Source organism: Pan troglodytes, chromosome 13, assembly GCF_028858775.2.
Source record: "Pan troglodytes isolate AG18354 chromosome 13, NHGRI_mPanTro3-v2.0_pri, whole genome shotgun sequence".
NCBI classification, from domain to species: domain Eukaryota; kingdom Metazoa; phylum Chordata; class Mammalia; order Primates; family Hominidae; genus Pan; species Pan troglodytes.
In genome coordinates, this window is record NC_072411.2 from 19,088,454 (window position 1) to 19,105,777 (window position 17,324).

Sequence of the window (17,324 nt, forward strand, 5' to 3'; positions counted from 1 at the left end):
CACTGGGTCATTTTAAGTGAGACAATGCATATAAAAGCACATCATGAAGAGCAACATATCACACACGCTCATTAAAGACTTATTGGGCCCATTTATCGAGTATTTCTTCTATGTCAGGCCCTGAGCTAGGCACTGGGCATAGACACTTCATATACAGCACACATTCAAAGCATCCTCAGGGCACAGCTTTTGTCAGTATGATTAATAATAAACATTTGAAGGCAGGCAAACCAGCAATGATGGTGAGGATGCCGGTTACACGGGGCCCCTGAAAGGCAGGGTGTGAGGGCAGCCATTTCTTGTTAGTGGTCTGGAGAAACTACAAATACTGATGGCCCCTGGGATAGGATCTGGTCCATGGGAGGTGGGTACTCCCTGGTTTTGAAGCTTCTGTGTTCCTACTTTCTCTCTCCAGATTTTTTCCTCTTGAAATCTTCCTAGATTTTTAATACATTCTGTTTGGAATCTCCTACTTTTGGACACCCACTGTACTTTGATAACTTGGCTCCTGGGTATAGGGCAGGCTCACAGTTTCTTGTCTGAAATCCTGTGGCTTGATGTGCTTCAGAAATCATTTTTGGGTTTTAGAAAAGTAACATGATCTATATTTTTCATATTAAGTAACACCCTTAGCAGGGTTTGGACATCACTCTCAATCAAACACGGAAATATTTCTGCAGCAAAACCTAAAACTATTTCCTACTAAGTGAAATAAACAGTGAGTTGTGGTAGAACTAGATTTTTTAGGTTTTCAGTGTTGGAGTTGTGCATAAGGAACTGTGGAACTGCAATAGCTCAGTCCATGGACTCAGTAAATATGTTTCTTCTTGCCTTCAGGTCCAGACAGTTTTAACATTTCTATATTTTAATAATTTAATGTATGTCCAGCTTGGTCTCACAGAGGATATAAGGCATTTGGGGCCCACTGCCACAGTTCAAGCCAGAGAGGGCCCACCACTTGAATGTACTAAAAAAGTGTACTAAAAGAAGAAAAAGGAAAAAGAAAAAAAGACCACTCATGGCAAAGTCACAAAATCACCTTCTTTCCCATGCTAGTGGGATTAACATAGCTCATGATCACAGGAGCTCCTCTTGGCTGCCATTTCCTCACTCCTTGTGACTCACTCCTTCAGTCACTTATTTACCTATTAAATTACTCATTCATTTTTTATTCCTTCCTTCATTGATTCATGTAATCATTCATTCAATAAATATATGTTTAGTAACCAATCTGTGCCAAACCCAAGGCTAGATCCTGGGAAAAGAAAAACAAGTGGGACACATCCTTGCCCTCTGCAGCTCTCAGTCATGCTGGGGAGACCAACAGGAAGCCAACTATGGTGTGCTTCAAAACAGAATGAAATTGGAGAGGGGGATCCAAGCAGAGGGTCCCGGCAGACAGATGAAGAAGGTGGTTGTGGAAAGCTTCATGGAGAGAGACCCTTGCCTGGCCCTGAAGAACTGCTATATTTAAATGGATACGAAAGTCAGGGCAATGAATGGGGTAGGTGATTGTTCCAGACTGGGGGAAATGCACAGACATGGAGAGTTTAAAGCCATGGCATAGCTGTGGTATATTAGAGAGCAGGCTATCAGGGATAACTGCAGTAGCTGTTAATCGTCCTAGCTATGTTTATGAGAAAGGGATAGTTCAACAATTAGGTAGGGGGACATCCCTACTCTCCCTTCCAGGAACATTCTCCCTTTAGAGAATGTTAAGATTTATTCACAAATGGTATCTCTTAGAGCCAAAAGACACCTCAAGTAGTTGCTATGTGGTCCTGCCCTGGCTTCAAGTAGGTATTAGACCTCCTTTGCTAACAAAAATTCCAAAGGCAGGAGGTGGAGGGAGAATGGACCTGGACCATCTTAACTTCCCAGGACAGTTGTCAGATCAAACCTGTGATTTGGGAGACTTCAGGGTGAGGTGGATAGAGTATTGTTTTGGATTCTGATTCTAGCTCTGCTGCCTTTCAGCTGTGAGATCTCAGGCAACTTTTACCCCTAGTCGAACCTCAGATAAGTTGTCAAAGAACACAGTTGAAATTATGAGCAAATATCCAGGCAAATAGGATGTACTCAAGGATTGTTCCAGATGTTAAATCCATGACAACAGAAATTGTTATCTATTGCATCTACTGCTAATTCCCCAAGATCTACAATAGATTGGTGTGTAGTAACAGATCAACAGCTATCTGTGGAATGAATGAAAGACTCCTCTTCTCACCTTTCCATGGCTGGTACATTCATTCATTGGAGCCTCTTTAGCTGTTTACAGTTACTTCCACATTCTTAATTTCATTTGCATCTTTTGATTTTGAAGTGTGAACATGACCACACCCTAAGACAGGCTGGTGTTACAGAAAAAGATTCATGATATATTTACTGACAGGGCTCAGACCAGGAGTTGGATGGACCCATTATCAATTCACAAAAGTTCAACTACATTCGACTACTTCAAGGAGAAAAATTATGTAAAGCAATAATCACGATTATCAAGAGAAAAAAAATGTGAATTGTGAGCAACCTTGGGACAAAAACTCAAACTTGTTTTATCTTCAGTTCCTGACACAGCAACTCATAGGCATTAAGAACTCAGTGAATATTGAATGGAAGAACAAACCAAGAAATGAATGAAGGAGTGAGTGAATGAGTGACTATATTAAGCATTAGTTAATAAGAGATGAGGAAAAGGAAGCTGTCATTGAGTGTCCACTGTGTGTCAAATTCTGTGCTAATTGTTTAAATCTATTCATCAATAAAAAGAAATTTCCCATTTGATGAGCCAATATTTTCCTCTTCGTTGATGTATTATCTTTTTCCTTTTATGAGTCTGATATGGTTTGGCTCTGTGTGCCCAACCAAATCTCATCTTGTAGCTCCCATAATTCCCACATGTTGTGGAGGGATCTAGTGGGAGTTGATCAAATCATGGGGGCAGGTCTTTTCCGTGTTGTTCTCGTGATAGTGAATGGGCCTTATGAGATCTGATGGTTTTAAAAACAGAAGTTTCTCTGCACAAGCTCTCTCTCTCTTTGCCTGCTGCCATCCATGTAAGACATGACTTGCTCTTTCTTGCCTTCTGCCATGATTGTGAGGCTTCCCAGCCACGTGGAACTGTAAGTCTAATTAAACCTATTTCTTTTGTAAATTTCCCAGCCTCAGGTATGTTTTTATGAGCAGCATGAGAACAGGTTAATACAGAGGCATTTACTGAATTCCCTAAATTTAAAATGGATGTCTTTTTTCCTTGCTAACGTTTATGAGTGACAAATGAAAGCAAAAAACTTTGGATGAACCACCCATGTAATTCAAAATCTCACTGAAGTGACTTAGAAATAGACATTTTTGTTGCTTATTTTGTTATAGTGGAAGGCTAGGATGGAGTAGGCAGTCAAATTATGGCTTAACAGGTTCATGCCAAGTGGGAGGGGAATACACATTCTACAAAACAGGGAAGAAGGAAAAATTTGTCTCCCTGTATCCCACTTTCTTAAAAAGAGTCAATAAATCAATCAACACAGACTTTCTGAGCTGGAACTACAAAGTCATGTTTCTGGCAATCTGTTCTGAACTCTTCTTTGTTCCTGAAAGCTAAAATCCTTTATACTCTCTATTACTTTTTGTGGATTGATGTTTAATTTAAAAATAATAAATTATTAGCACCTTAACAAATATTATTCATGTATAGGAATCTAAATATATAATTTTATTTCTTGGCCTAATACCTATATTTTCTCATAAAACAAAAAAGTATTCCCTACCTCAAACTTACTTTGACCAGAGTCTTGTCATCATCCGTGACCTGGTTATTTATACTTAATGTCGATAGCACAATGGTGCCTTCATGGTATGGAAACCACTGGTTGGAAAGATATGTTGAAGAGGTGGCCCTCAGCATTTCCACTGGTTAAACTGTGGCCCCCAGTCTCTGACTCTGCCCACAGCTCCCAAGCTTTGGGGAGATAGAAAGAACAGTGTCTCACACTCATAATCACAATCTTCCTCCACTTCTCCTTCCTCTTCTGTTGTCAGCTCCCATGCACCGTTGGAAAGTCTTGTGACACAGAAATGAATCCTATCTTGGGAGATATAACATGCAAACAAATAAACAAATAAACATTTTATTTAATATTTATATATGTGTTTTTATTGTTGTTGTTTATACCAATCACTGACATGTATTACAAATGAAGTTGGGTTGCATAATAATTCTGAAAAGGCATTTCTGAAATTGTATTTGATTCCTGTGTACATCAAAAAGATATAAAATATGAATGTCCTTTCACAGATTAGTATCCTAATACCAAAAAGGAATGAAATATCCATGATCTGGGGTAGGGGGTATGCAAGTATGTATAGGCTTGGTGGGTGCCCCAACTGTTCCAGGCTAGATAGGCGTGATAAGCAGAAAGTGTCCTAAGAGAAAAGGAAGGAGTAGGAGGAAGAAGCTTAGAGACACGTCCCTTTGGGTGAATTAGGCTTATCTCATTTAGAAGCAAGCCTTGCTTTGAAAACTCTTTGTCAACCCAGGTCTCCAGGCCCAGACCTCCGCCTCACCTCATAACCCTCACACAAGGGCTATTTGGCTCCTACCTGCTCACCCAACTCTATCGGAGGCCCTGGAGACAAACCTGCTCATGGCCAGGGATTTGAGGAACTAAACGACATGGGGTTTGGCATCAGCAAGGGCACCGGAAGTTTCCGATTAATTACATGTACTCCAGTAGCTGAAGTCTTGGTTTGTTAGATGGGTGCTGGCCTTGGATGCCGCCAACTTATCCATTGAATAATTGTTTAGTATCCACTATTGTGCCACCCACTATGCTAGGGCCTGGAAACCCAGTGCAGAACACTAGATGTCTCCTCCCTCAAGCTTAGAGTCTACACAGGGCAGCAGCATCAAGTAGGGAACGACACAGTGGTCATTCAGTTGGAGTTGTGCTAAGTGCAGCAAAGCAGAAGCCCAGCAAGGGGTGAGTGTGCACAACAGGTTGGGAGGGATTCCCCAAGGAAGCAGCATCTCATTCCAAATCTCAGCAACAAGTGGGGTCTCACCAGATGAAGAGTGAGAGGAACAGTGCTCCAGGAAAAGAAAACGGCACTCGTGGGAAGGCCTCAAGCAGGGAAACAAAACAAGCAAGGGTGACAAAGGGTACCATGAGATTGGACACGCAGCCTTGTCCTCCTCTGTATGTACCTCACGGGGAAACATACATTCGTGCACCAAAAATATGCACTCCAATGTTCATAACAGCAGGGTTGGTAATATCTCCAAACTGGAAGCTACCTAAATGCCTATCCATAGAAGAGGAAATAAATGCATTGTGGCACATTGACACTGGAAAACTATGCATCAATGAGAGTGAATGGACCCCAACTATCCACAACAAGATGATGGAGTCTTACAAACATAACAGTGTATACAGGAAAGAAATCAGACTGGATGCACTGCATGACTGTGTCTACAGAAGGTATAAAAATAGAGTAGTGCTTCCCCTTTGGAGGGTTCATGACTAAAAGGCTGTTATGAGGGTTGTCTAGGTTGCTGCCAATATCCTGTTTCTTGAATCTGTGTGCTGGTTACATGGGTGTGTTCAGTTTAGGAGAATTCATAAAGCTACACACTTGTGATATATACCCTTTAATTTGTGTAGGTTATACTGCAATTAACGGTTTAAAAAATGATGTTAGACAGGCAGGCAGGGACCTAATAGGTCTGGTCTAGGTTTGAAGTCCACCCTGCTGGTGCTGCTGACCGGGAACCAGGGGCCTTGCTCTTCTGAAGGTATTTCCAGTTTCCATTACCTGCTTGATGACCTGCCTGCGAGCCTCAGGTCCCACACTGCAAGCTGGCCACAGCCCCACAGATCCACAACCACAGAAGGCATCACCTTCTGTCCAGCTGCCTGCTTGTCCAGTTCCCATGCTGTGGTGGCAGCCAGCAGTTTCTCTCAGTACCTGCCTCCGCAGAAGCGCTTCCTGTCAGTACCAGGTATTACACTCCACCTCTGCATCTAAATAAGCAGGATCACTGGGACATGGGGGGTCAGGGGGTATACATGTTTGTTCCTATTTCATTTGGCTTAACCTCTAAGATGCAACAAGACATCTCTCACTTAAGTTCTTAGTAAGAATATTTTTAAAGCTTATTATCTTATTTGCGTCAATATTTACTCTCTGCATTCGAATCCTTAATTAAGGCTAAGTGCCTATTAGATAAAAAAATAATAATCCCATATTGTTTAAGCTACTTTTAGATGGCTATTGTGCTACTTGCTGCCACAGGCATTCTATAATAACACACAATTTGTCTTTTCTGCATAGAAACAGCAGCGACTTCCTGTTAGATCCTCTGCCTCCTTGTGCAAGGGGTGGTAGAGTCTCGTGAGGGTGGCGGGAAGCCCAGGCAGGGAGGCAGGACACCTGAGGTCTAACATTCTCTGTAGCGCAGTGTCAGAGCTTTTCATATTGAAACAATCAAATAAATAAGCTAACAAATGGGTAACTGAAAGAGACAAAAATATACCTGGGTCACGGTAGGCAGTTTATCTAAACTCTCAGGGCTTCAGTTTCCCTAAATGTTAACTTGGAGGGTCACACCAGTTTCGTATTTTCCTCATTTCAATCATTTGCTTCCTCCTGTCTTGATTTTTGCCATATATTCATGTCATCTGAAGGACACTAAGTATTTTATATTTAAACTGATTCCCTTTTTCCAACAAATTCATTTCATAAGGTAGCTTTATATCACTACATGAAAAATCAGAATCACTTGCAACATAAAGGGGCAACTGTCAAAACAAATGCAATGTAAACAGAACAATGTGATTCTATCCTGGCTAGATCTTGTTTTTTTTTTTCTCTTTTTCTTTTTCTTTTTGTTTTTTTTTTGAGATGGAGTTTTGCTCTTATTGCCCAGGTTGGAGTGAAATGGTATGATCTTGGCTCATCGCGTCAATCACTTGAAGCCTCCACCTCCCGGGTTCAAGCGATTCTCCTGCCTCAGCCTCACGAGTAGCTGGGATTACAGGCATGTGCCACCACGCCCGGCTAGTTTTGTATTTTCAGTAGAGACGGGGTTTCTCCATGTTGATCAGGCTGGTCTCGAACTCCAGACCTCAGGCTAGATCCTGTTTTATGGGAAGGAATGGGCCATCAGCAAGCCCTAAGACCTCATCCTGGATGAGATCAGAAGTTTGAAAAAAAGGGACTTTCTCATCATGCAATACCATTTGATTCCATGCCTTGCCTATGTACCATCTAAAATCACCCTGAAAAGCCTTGGACGGGCTGTCCCACGCCTGAGACACACCCGTCCTATCATTCCCTAGACCTGGTTGGTAAGGAGGAAGGGAAGTAAACACCTGATGAAGAGGGGGATATGTAGAAATGTCTTCCTTTGGCTAAGAAAATAATGGAAGACAAACACCTTGCTTGGCTGCCCGTCCCTGCTTTCCTACTTCCCTTCCACACTCATCACTTGAATGGGATCAGCAGAGCAAAGCTGTCCACGATAGTGAGAATGAAGAAAGAGAGGGGCTATGGCCCAGGAGTACAATGTTTACCAGCCTTGCCTGCCCCGGAAGTGGTCCTAGGCCCTCACTCATTCCCCACCCCAGACCCCATCGGGGTCCCAACCCAGAGGTCCCCACAGCATCCAGGCTGCCTTTTGCAGCCTCATCCTGTTCCCAAATCAAAACCAGACCCTTTAGGTCTTTATATTTTGCTGGATTTTGGCTGGATGGTGGGATCTTTGGGGGGTACTGTTCCCAATCTGTATGGAAGTGAGTTGTGAATGATGAATACCATAGATCATCTTGTTTGTGAATGGCACCTTAATATGCTGAAAGTAATATGAAGCCATATATCTTTCCAGGTGAATACATCCAGGTCCTGAAACAGCTTAATAGACTCTCTCACTCCCTCTAGTTATTGCAGAGGGTCATCAAATGGAGTTCGCCAAAAGACGTTATGGCTTTTGACCAAAACTAAGATTTCCTGTCTCTGATTTCCTGTAATTTCAAAGTTATTTCCCTTTTGTCCTGTAAATTGCAAACCCAAATCCCCAAAGCGAAAGAGACCCTATACTTTTGCTTCTTCCATAGCCCTATAATAAATAATTAATATTTTATGGTTTTATGAGGTTGCTTTGCCCTCAGCAATGATTGCAAAACATTGCACTTTCTGTGGATGCTCCTTTAGTTCTCAAGAAAGCCAGCATTGTTAGCCACTTTAACTTTTAATTAAGATGTTCAGAAAAAAATGAAAAGCCTGTAAAAAGTTATGGGCAGCTTATGACTAATATTTCTTGATGCAGGGACTTATTTTTACCTCCATATTAACTCTGAGACATCTATCTGCTTCTTTAACCCATGATTGCCCTCTGATTGCCAGCCAGTCTATGGGTGCCTTCCAGTTGCTTAATTCATCTTAGGAAATCATGTCTGCTTTATTCTTAAAAAAGTGTATTCTTGCATCTGGCCCCCTTCAAGTCATAGAATATAAGAGAGAATTTGTTTTCCTTTTCTCTTGTTTCAGTCATTCTCTAAGTCGGTGTTTTCAAGATGTCTTATGCAGAAAACTAGTCCTAGGATGTTGCAAGGTCAAAATACCTTGAAAAGTGGTACATACTGTATCCTCTTCTTGGAGATTCCCAAGTGTTTTTTGTTTGTTTGTTTGTTTTGTTTTGTTTTGTTTTAAGACTCTGTCACCCAGGCTGGGCTGCTGTGGTGTGATCATGGCTCACTGCAGCCTCAAACTCTTGGGCTCAAGTGATCCTCCCACTTCAGCTGCCCAAGTAGTTGGGATTACAGGCATGAGGCAATGCACCTGGCTGATTCCCAAGCTTTTTAAGATTTTTTCTAAAAAAAAACTTTGTGAGTACATAGTAGGTGTATATATTTATGGGGTACATGAGATGTTTTGATACAGACATGCAATGTGAAATAAGCATATCGTGAAGAATAGGATATCCATCCCCTCAAGCATTTATCCATTGAGTTGCAAACAATGCAATTACACTCTAAGTTATTTTAAGATGTACAGTTAAGTTATTATTGACTGCAATCTCTCTGTTGTGCATCAGATAGTAGGTCTTATTCCTTCTTTCTAACTATTTTTTGTACCCATTAACCATTTCCACCTCCTCCCAATCCCCCCCACTACCCTTCCCAGCCACTGGTAACCATCCTTCTACTCTCTAGGTCCATGAGTTCAATTGCTTAGATTTTTAGATCCCACAAGTAAGTAAGAATATGCAATGTTTCTCTTTCTGTCTCTGGCTTATTTCACTTAACAGAGTGCTCTCCAGTTCCATGCATGTGGTTGTAAATGACTGGGTCTCATTCTTTCTTTATGGTTGAATAGTACTCCATTGTGTATATGTACCACATTTTCTTTATGCACTACTAATCTGCTGATAGACACTTAGGTTGTGATATGGTTTGGCTGTGTCCTCACCCAAGTCTCATCTTGAATTCTCATATGTTGTGGGACGACCTGGTACAAGGTAAATGAATCATGGGGGCAGGTCTTCCCCATTCTGTTCTCATGATAGTGAATAAGACTCATGAGATCTGACGGTTATAAAAAGGGGAGTCTCCCTGCACAAGCACTCCTCTCCTTGCCTGATGCCCTCCACATAAGTTGTGACTTTCTCTTCCTTGCCTTCAGTCATGATTGTGAGGCTTCCACAGCCCTATGGAACTGTAAGTCCAATTAAACCTCTTTCTTTTGTAAATTGCCCAGTCTTGGGTATGTCTTTATCAGCAGGGTGAAAAAGGACTAATACAGTAAATTGGTAACAGTAGAGTGGGGCATTGCTGAAAAGATACCTGAATATGTCAAAGCGACTTTGAAATTGGGTAATAGGCAGAGGTTGGAACAGTTTGGAGAGCTCAGAAGAAGACAGAAAAATGTGGGAAAGTCTGGTACTTCCTAGAGAATTGTTAAATTGCTTTGACCAAAAGCCTGATAGCAATATGCACAATTAGGTCCAGGCTGAGGTGGTCTCAGATAGAGATGAGGAACTTGTTAGGAACTAGAACAAAAGTGACTTTTATTATGTTTTAGCAAAGAGAGTGGTGGCATTTTGCCCCTGCCCTACAGATTTGTGGAACTTTGAACTTGAGAGACACGATTTAGGGTATCTGGCAGAAGAAATTTCTAAGGAGCAAGCCTTCAAGAGGTGACTTGGGTGCTGTTAAAGGCATTCAGTTTTATAAGGGAAGCAGAGCATCAAAGTTCAGAAAATTTGCAGACTGACAATGTGATAGAAAAGAAACACTCATTTTCTGAGGTGAAATTCAAGCCTGCTGTAGAAATTTGCATAAGTAATGAGGAGTCCAATGTTAATCCCCAAGACAATAGGGAAAATAACTCCAGGGCATGTCAGAGGTCTTCATGGCAGATGGCAGCCCCTCTCACTACAGGCCCGGAGGCCTAGAAGTAGTTTTGTGGGCCAGGCCAAGGGTTCCTGTGCTGTGTGCAGCCTGGGGACTCGGTGCCCTGCATCCCAGCCACTCCAGCCATGGCTAAAAGGGGCCAACAAAGAGCTCAGGCCATGCCTTCAGAGGGTGCAAGCCTCAAGCCTTGGCAGCTTCCATGTGGTATTGAGCCTACCAGTGCACAGAAGTCAAGAATTGAGGTTTAGGAACTTTTGCCTGGATTCAGAGGATGTATGGAAATGCCTGGATGCCCAGGCAGAAGTTTGCTTCAGGGGTAGGGATCTCATGGAGAGCCTCTGTTAGGGCAGTATAGAAGGGAAATGTGGGGTCAGAGCCTCCAGACAGAGTCCCTACTGGGGCATTGCCTAGTGAAGCTGTGAGAAGAGGGCCACTGTCCTCCAGCTCCAGAATGGTGGATCCACTGACAGCTTTCACCATGCACATGGAAAAGCCACAGACACTCAACACCAGCCCATGAAAGCAGCCAGGAGTAGGGCTATACTCTGCAAAGCCACAGGGGTGGAACTGCCTAAGACCACAGGAACCCACCTTGCCTCAGTGTGACCTGAATGTGAGACCTGGAGTCAAAAGAGATCATTTTGGACCTTTAAGATTTGACTGACCTGCTGGATTTAGGACTTGCATGGGGCCTATAGTCCCTTTCTTTTGGCCAATTCCTCCCATTTGGAATGAGTATTTACACAATGCCTGTACCCCCCATTGTATCTAGGAAGAAACTAACTTGCTTTTGATTTTACAGGTTCATAGGCAGGAGGGACTTGCCTTGTCTCAGATGAGACTTTGGACTGTGGACTTTTGAGTTAATGCTGAAATGAGTTAAAACTTTGGAGGACTGCTGGGAAGGCGTGATTGGTTTTGAAATGTGATGACATGAGATTTGGGAGGGGTCAGGGGCAGAATGATATGGTTTGGTTCTATGTCTCCTGTGTCCCCATCCAAATATCATCTTGAATTGTACTCCCATAGTTCCCATGTAATAAGGGAGGGACCCAGAGGGAGATAATTGACTCATGGGGGCAGTTTCCCCCGTATTGTTCTTGTAGTAGTGAATAAGTCTCATGAGATCTGGTGGTTTGATAAGGAGAAACTGGTTTTGCTTGGCTCTCATTCTTTCTCTTGCCACCACCATGTGAGATGTGCCTTTCACCTTCCACCATGATTGTGAGGCCTGCCCAGCCACGTGGAACTGTAAGTCCAATAAACCTCTTTCTTTTGTAAATTGCCCAGTCTTGGGTATGTCTTTATCAGCAGCATGAAAATGGACTAATACAGTTTGCTTCCAAATCTTAGCTACCATAAACAGTGCTGGAATAAACATAGGAGTGCAGATATCTCTTTGATATACTGATTTCCTTTATTTGGGGTATATACCAAGTAGTGGGATTGCTGGATCCTGCGGTAGCTCAATTTTCAGTTTTTTTGAAAAACCTTCAAACTGTTCTCCATAGTGATGGTACTAGTTTACATTTCCACCAACAGTATACAAGGGTTCCCTTTTGTCCACATTCTTGCAAGTATTGATTATTGCCTGTTTTTTGGATAAAAGCCATTTTAACTGGGGTGAGATGATATGTCATTGTAGTTTTTATTTTCATTTTTCTGATAATCAACAATGTTGAGCACATTTTCATGTGCCTGTTTGCAATTTGTAGGTCTTCTTTTGAGAAATGTGTATTCAAACATTTTGCCCATCTTTTGACTGGATTATTATATTTTTCCTATAGAGTTGTTTGAGCTCCTTATGTATTCTGGTTATTAATCCCTTGTCAGATGGGTAGTTTGCAAATATTTTTCTCCCATTCTGTGGGTTGTCACTTCACTTTTTTCATTGTATTCTTTGCTGTGCAAAATGTTTTTTTAACTTGATGTGATCCTATTTGTCCATTTTTGCTTTGGTTTTCTGTGCTTGTGGGGTATTGTTCAAGAAATTTTTGCCTAGACCAATGTCCTGGAGATTTTCCCCAATGTTTTTTTATAGTAGTTTCATGGTTTAAGGTCTTAGATTTAAATCTGTAACCCATTTTTATTTGATTTTTGTATATGGTGGGAGAGAGGGGTCTAGTTTCATTCTTCTGCATGTGGTTATCCAGTTTTCCCAGCACCATTTATTGAAGAGACTGTCTTTCCCCCAGTGCATGTTCATGGCACCTTTGTAAAAAATGAGTTCACTTTGGTGTGTGGATTTGTTTCTAGGTTCTCTATTCTGTTTCATTGGTCTATGCCTGTTTTTATGATAGTACCATGATGTTTTGGTTACTATAGCTCTGTAGTATAATTTGAATTCAGGTAATGTGCTTCCTCCACTTTTCTTTTTTTGCTTAGGATAATCGTTGTCTATTCTGGGTTGTTTGTAGTTACATATACATTTGAGAATTGCTTTTTCTATTTCTGTGAAGAATATCATTGGTATTTTGATAGGGACTGCAGTCAATCTGTAGATTGCTTTGGGTAGTATGAACATTTTAACAACATTAATTCTTCAAATCCATGAACATGGAACTTTTTTTATTTTTTGGTGTCCTCTTCAATTTCTTTTATGTATTTTATAGTTTTCATTGTAGATATCTTTTACTTCTTTGGTTAATGCCTAGGTGTTTAATTTTATGTGTGGGTATTGTAAATGGGATTACTTTTCATGTTCTATTCCTTCACATTGTTAACTGTTGGCATATAGAAATGCTACTGATTTTTGTATGTTGATTTTGTATCCTGCAACTTCATTGAATTTATTTTTTAGTTCTAGTAGATTTTTGGTGTAATATTTAGGTCTTTCCAAATATAAGATCATATAATCTGTAAACAAGAATAATTTAACTTCTTCCTTTCCAATTTGGATACCCTTAATATCTTTCTGTTGTCTGATTGCTCTAGCTAGGACTTCCAGTACTATATCCCAGTACTGTAACAGTGGTGACAATGAGCATCCTTTGTTGTGTTCCAGACCTTAGAGGAAAGGCTTTCACTTCTTCCGCATTGAGTATGATACTAGCAGTGTGTCTGTCATATATGGCTTTTTATTATGTTGTGGTATGTTCCTTCTATCTCCAGTTTTTTGAGAGTTTTTATCATAAAGGGACATTAAATTTTATCAAATGCTTTTTCACCGTCAATTAATAATATGGTTTTTGTCCTTCATTCTGTTGATATGCTGTATCACATTGATTGATTTGTTGTATGTTGAGCCAGACTTGCATCCTGGGGATAAATCCCATTTGGTCATGATGAATGATCTTTCTAACGTATTGTCAAATTCAGTTTGCTAGTATTTTGTTGAGGATTTTTGCATCAATATGTATCACAGATATTGACCTACAGCTTTTCTTTTTATGTGTCTTCATTAGGTTTTGTTGGTATCAGGGTAATACTGGCCTCGTACAGTGAGTTTGGAAATATTCCCTACTCTGTTTTTTGGAATAGTTTGAGAAGGATTGGCGTCAGTTTTTCTTCAACTATTTGGTTGAATTCAGCAGTGAAACTATCAGCTCCTGTGCTTTTCTTTATTGGGAGACTTTTTATTTACAGCTTCAATCTCATTACTTCTTCTTACTTGTTAGGCTGTTCAGGTTTTGGATTTCCTCCTGTTTCAATGTTGGTAGGTTGTATGTATCTAGGAATTTGTCTATTTACAATTTATTGGCATATAGTTGCTCATAGTGGCCACTGATGATCCTTTGAATTTCTGAAGTATCAGTTATATTGTCACCTTTTTCATTTTTGATTTTATTTATTTGGATCTTCTCTTTTTTTCTTAGTTATTCTTGCTAAAGATTTGTCAACTTCATTTAACTTTTCAAAAAACCAACTTTTGGTTTAATTGACCTTTTGTGTTTTTTATTTCAATTTCATTTATTTCTGCTCTGATCTTTATTATTTCTTTTCTTCTACTAATTTTGGGTTTGGTTTGCTCTTGCTTTTTCCAAGGTTTTTAAATGGTCTGAGAATCCTGGTATGTGAAGAAAATTGTTTAACATTGTGTAGCTATATTTTACTAAACTTTCTTACCACACTGCAGGGTATATTTGGCACATGTGTTCACTAGTTATTTCTAGAACTGAATTTAAATAGGGGACTTATAAAGGAGTGATATGGCTTGGCTCTGTGTCCCCATCCAAATCTCATGTCAAATTGTAATTCCCAGTGGTGGAGGAGGGACCTGCTGGAAGGTAATTGAATCATGGGGGCGGACTTCCCCCTTGCTGTCTCATGATAGAGTTCTTACAGGATCTAGTTTTTTAAAAGTGTGTGGCACCTCCCCCTCCTCTCTCCTGCTCTGGTCATGTGAAGGCTGTGCCTGCTTCCCCTATGCCTTCCACCATAATTGTAAGTTTCCTGAGGCCTTCCCTCACTGCCTGCAGAGCTGTGAGCCGATTAAACCTCTTTTCTTAATAAATTACCCAGTCTCAGGTATGTCTTTATAGCAGTCTAAGAAAGGACTAATACAGGGAGCATGGTTTTAATACATGGCCTCCAATTCTTTGACACTCCTCCTTTCAAGAGTTAGGGTCTATGTCTGCTCTCCTTGAATCAGGGTGGGTTTATGACTACTTTAACTTATAGAGTGCTGCAGAAGTGCTCTGTGCCTGGATACACATGCCCACATAGCTTCTGCCACATTGCATTTGGAGTCCCAAGCCACCATGTAACCATGATGCCACTGGATGTCTAACTATCCAGAGACTACCAAAATCATGAGACCACATCCAGGTGTAGTGGTCAGCAGCTAAGCCCAGCCATCTCCTCCAGCCATCTCCTCCACTGTGTCAGCATGTAAGTGAAATCATCTTGGATCTTCCAGACCCAAATTATGCTCCAACTGAATACCACCACCAAAAGACCTCCATTGCTACCATGTAGAATAGATGGATCACTCAGCTGAGCCCTGCTTGAATTCCTGACTCACAAAATCAAAAGAAATAATAAAACAGTTGCTTGAACCTCTAAGTTTGGTGTTAGTTTTTTGCATAGGAATAGATATATCAGGGTAGGGGTGTTTAAATTATTATTTGTGGGTGAGAAACCTGAGTGTCTCCTCTGAGACATTCCAAAGCTAGAAGGACTAGACCCACTAGCGAAAGCTTAGAGTCTGGGGATACCAACAGATCAGCACTTTGATTCAATTTGATAAACAAGTCATCAGTTTAGCATTAAGCAAAAAATGTGAACAGAGTGAGAACAGGTTGGAAACAAGAACGTTTTTGGACTGTTATACCTTACCTTTCCTACCTGATATATGGATGTGCTAGGCTGAGACAGAGCCACTGCCTTGCTGCATGAACCTAAATCTTCTGATGTAGACATCAAGGAACCAACCACATTTTCCTACCACAAGGGGCTTGGTCTCTCTCTAAGATATAATCATGCATTGGATGGAACATGGAGAAGATTCTGATGTCTTTATGTCCATGGGGAGGAAATAAGTGATAGTGATAGTAAATTAATTTCTGGAAGGGTCAGATTAGCTATGACTGATCACCGGATATCATAAAACCCAAATTGCTTGATTCATTTCCTTTATGATTCTGCCCTCCACCTACACAGGACCATCCAATGGTACTCCAGTGAGTCAGTGGTTCCTTCCTTTATACCTGTCACTACTCTCAGTTTCTTTATCTAGGTTCTTCCCTCTGTTTATGTTACATCAAATAATGTATTAATCAGGAATGGACTCCTGCCTTGGCTGGCTCTGATACCTTCCTATTTATTGCGTTCCCAGACTGCTCTCCTAGTGACCCTAGACACATACCACTTGATGCTGGAGTATATGGATGAAAACACTGGGGATGAGGGAGAAAATGTGCTATTCTCACACAGACCCCACAGACGCATATTGAAATGGCTGATGCTTATGTGCAAACACTCTCTTATCCAATTAGTCATTAGCACTTGATAATGACACCTCCTATGTATATTACTAATCCAACACATCCTCTCAATCACTGCTCTAGTTCCGACACTCATCATTCTCTTCTTATATAACATTTGCCTTCTGACTCATCTCCTTTCTTCCAGTTTCTCCCCAGCTGTTGTCTGAGGAGTTTTTCTAAAGCACAAATCTGACATATTGCTCTCCTGCATAAGATTCTTCTCACTGCATACAGGGCAAAGTCCAAATTTTATAATGTTATCATATTGGTCATAGTCCAATGAAAAAGAAACTATTCTAGCTATTTTAAATAAGTGGAATTTAATAGAGGGAACTGGTTACATAGCTAATGAAAGATGATAAGGCAATGCGGACATTAACGAGGAGGAGGTGGGAGCTGCCATCATTGAGGTAGGGGCTCTATTAGGACCTTCAGCCACAAAAAAAGATGATGTAGCTGCTGCCAGAGAGGTCCCCTAAGGCAGAGCAATACCCTGGTTTCTGTCCTGCTTTCACCCTCCAGTTTTCTGCTTGAGTCTTCAATTGTTCAAACTTCCTAGGAAGCCAGGTAGCAAAGAATTTTACTCTGTAGTTCTCTGAGGAGCAGAGAAAGGATGGGAATGGAACTGAAGGCAAAGAGAAAAGTGACCAGCACAATGATGTATAAAGACCTTCAAGGTCTTAACTCTACTGATATCTCATTTCCATGTTTCACCATTCCTTCAACTTCTCCTTTCCCCCTAATGACACTGAACTACTCAGAACTCCCCAATTGTATCGTTCTCTTTCGTAGTTTCATAGGTGAATTGGCACATGCTCTTCCTTTCATCTTTAATGTCCATCCCTCCATATGATTAGAGAACTTAAACTTACCTTTCAAAACCCAGCTCACTATCTTGTATGTTAAAGCTTTCTTAGACCTCTCCAGAATAGAGCTGGTCAGTCTTTCATGTGCTCCACTCCTGCATCCTGTTTCCTTATAATATTTATCA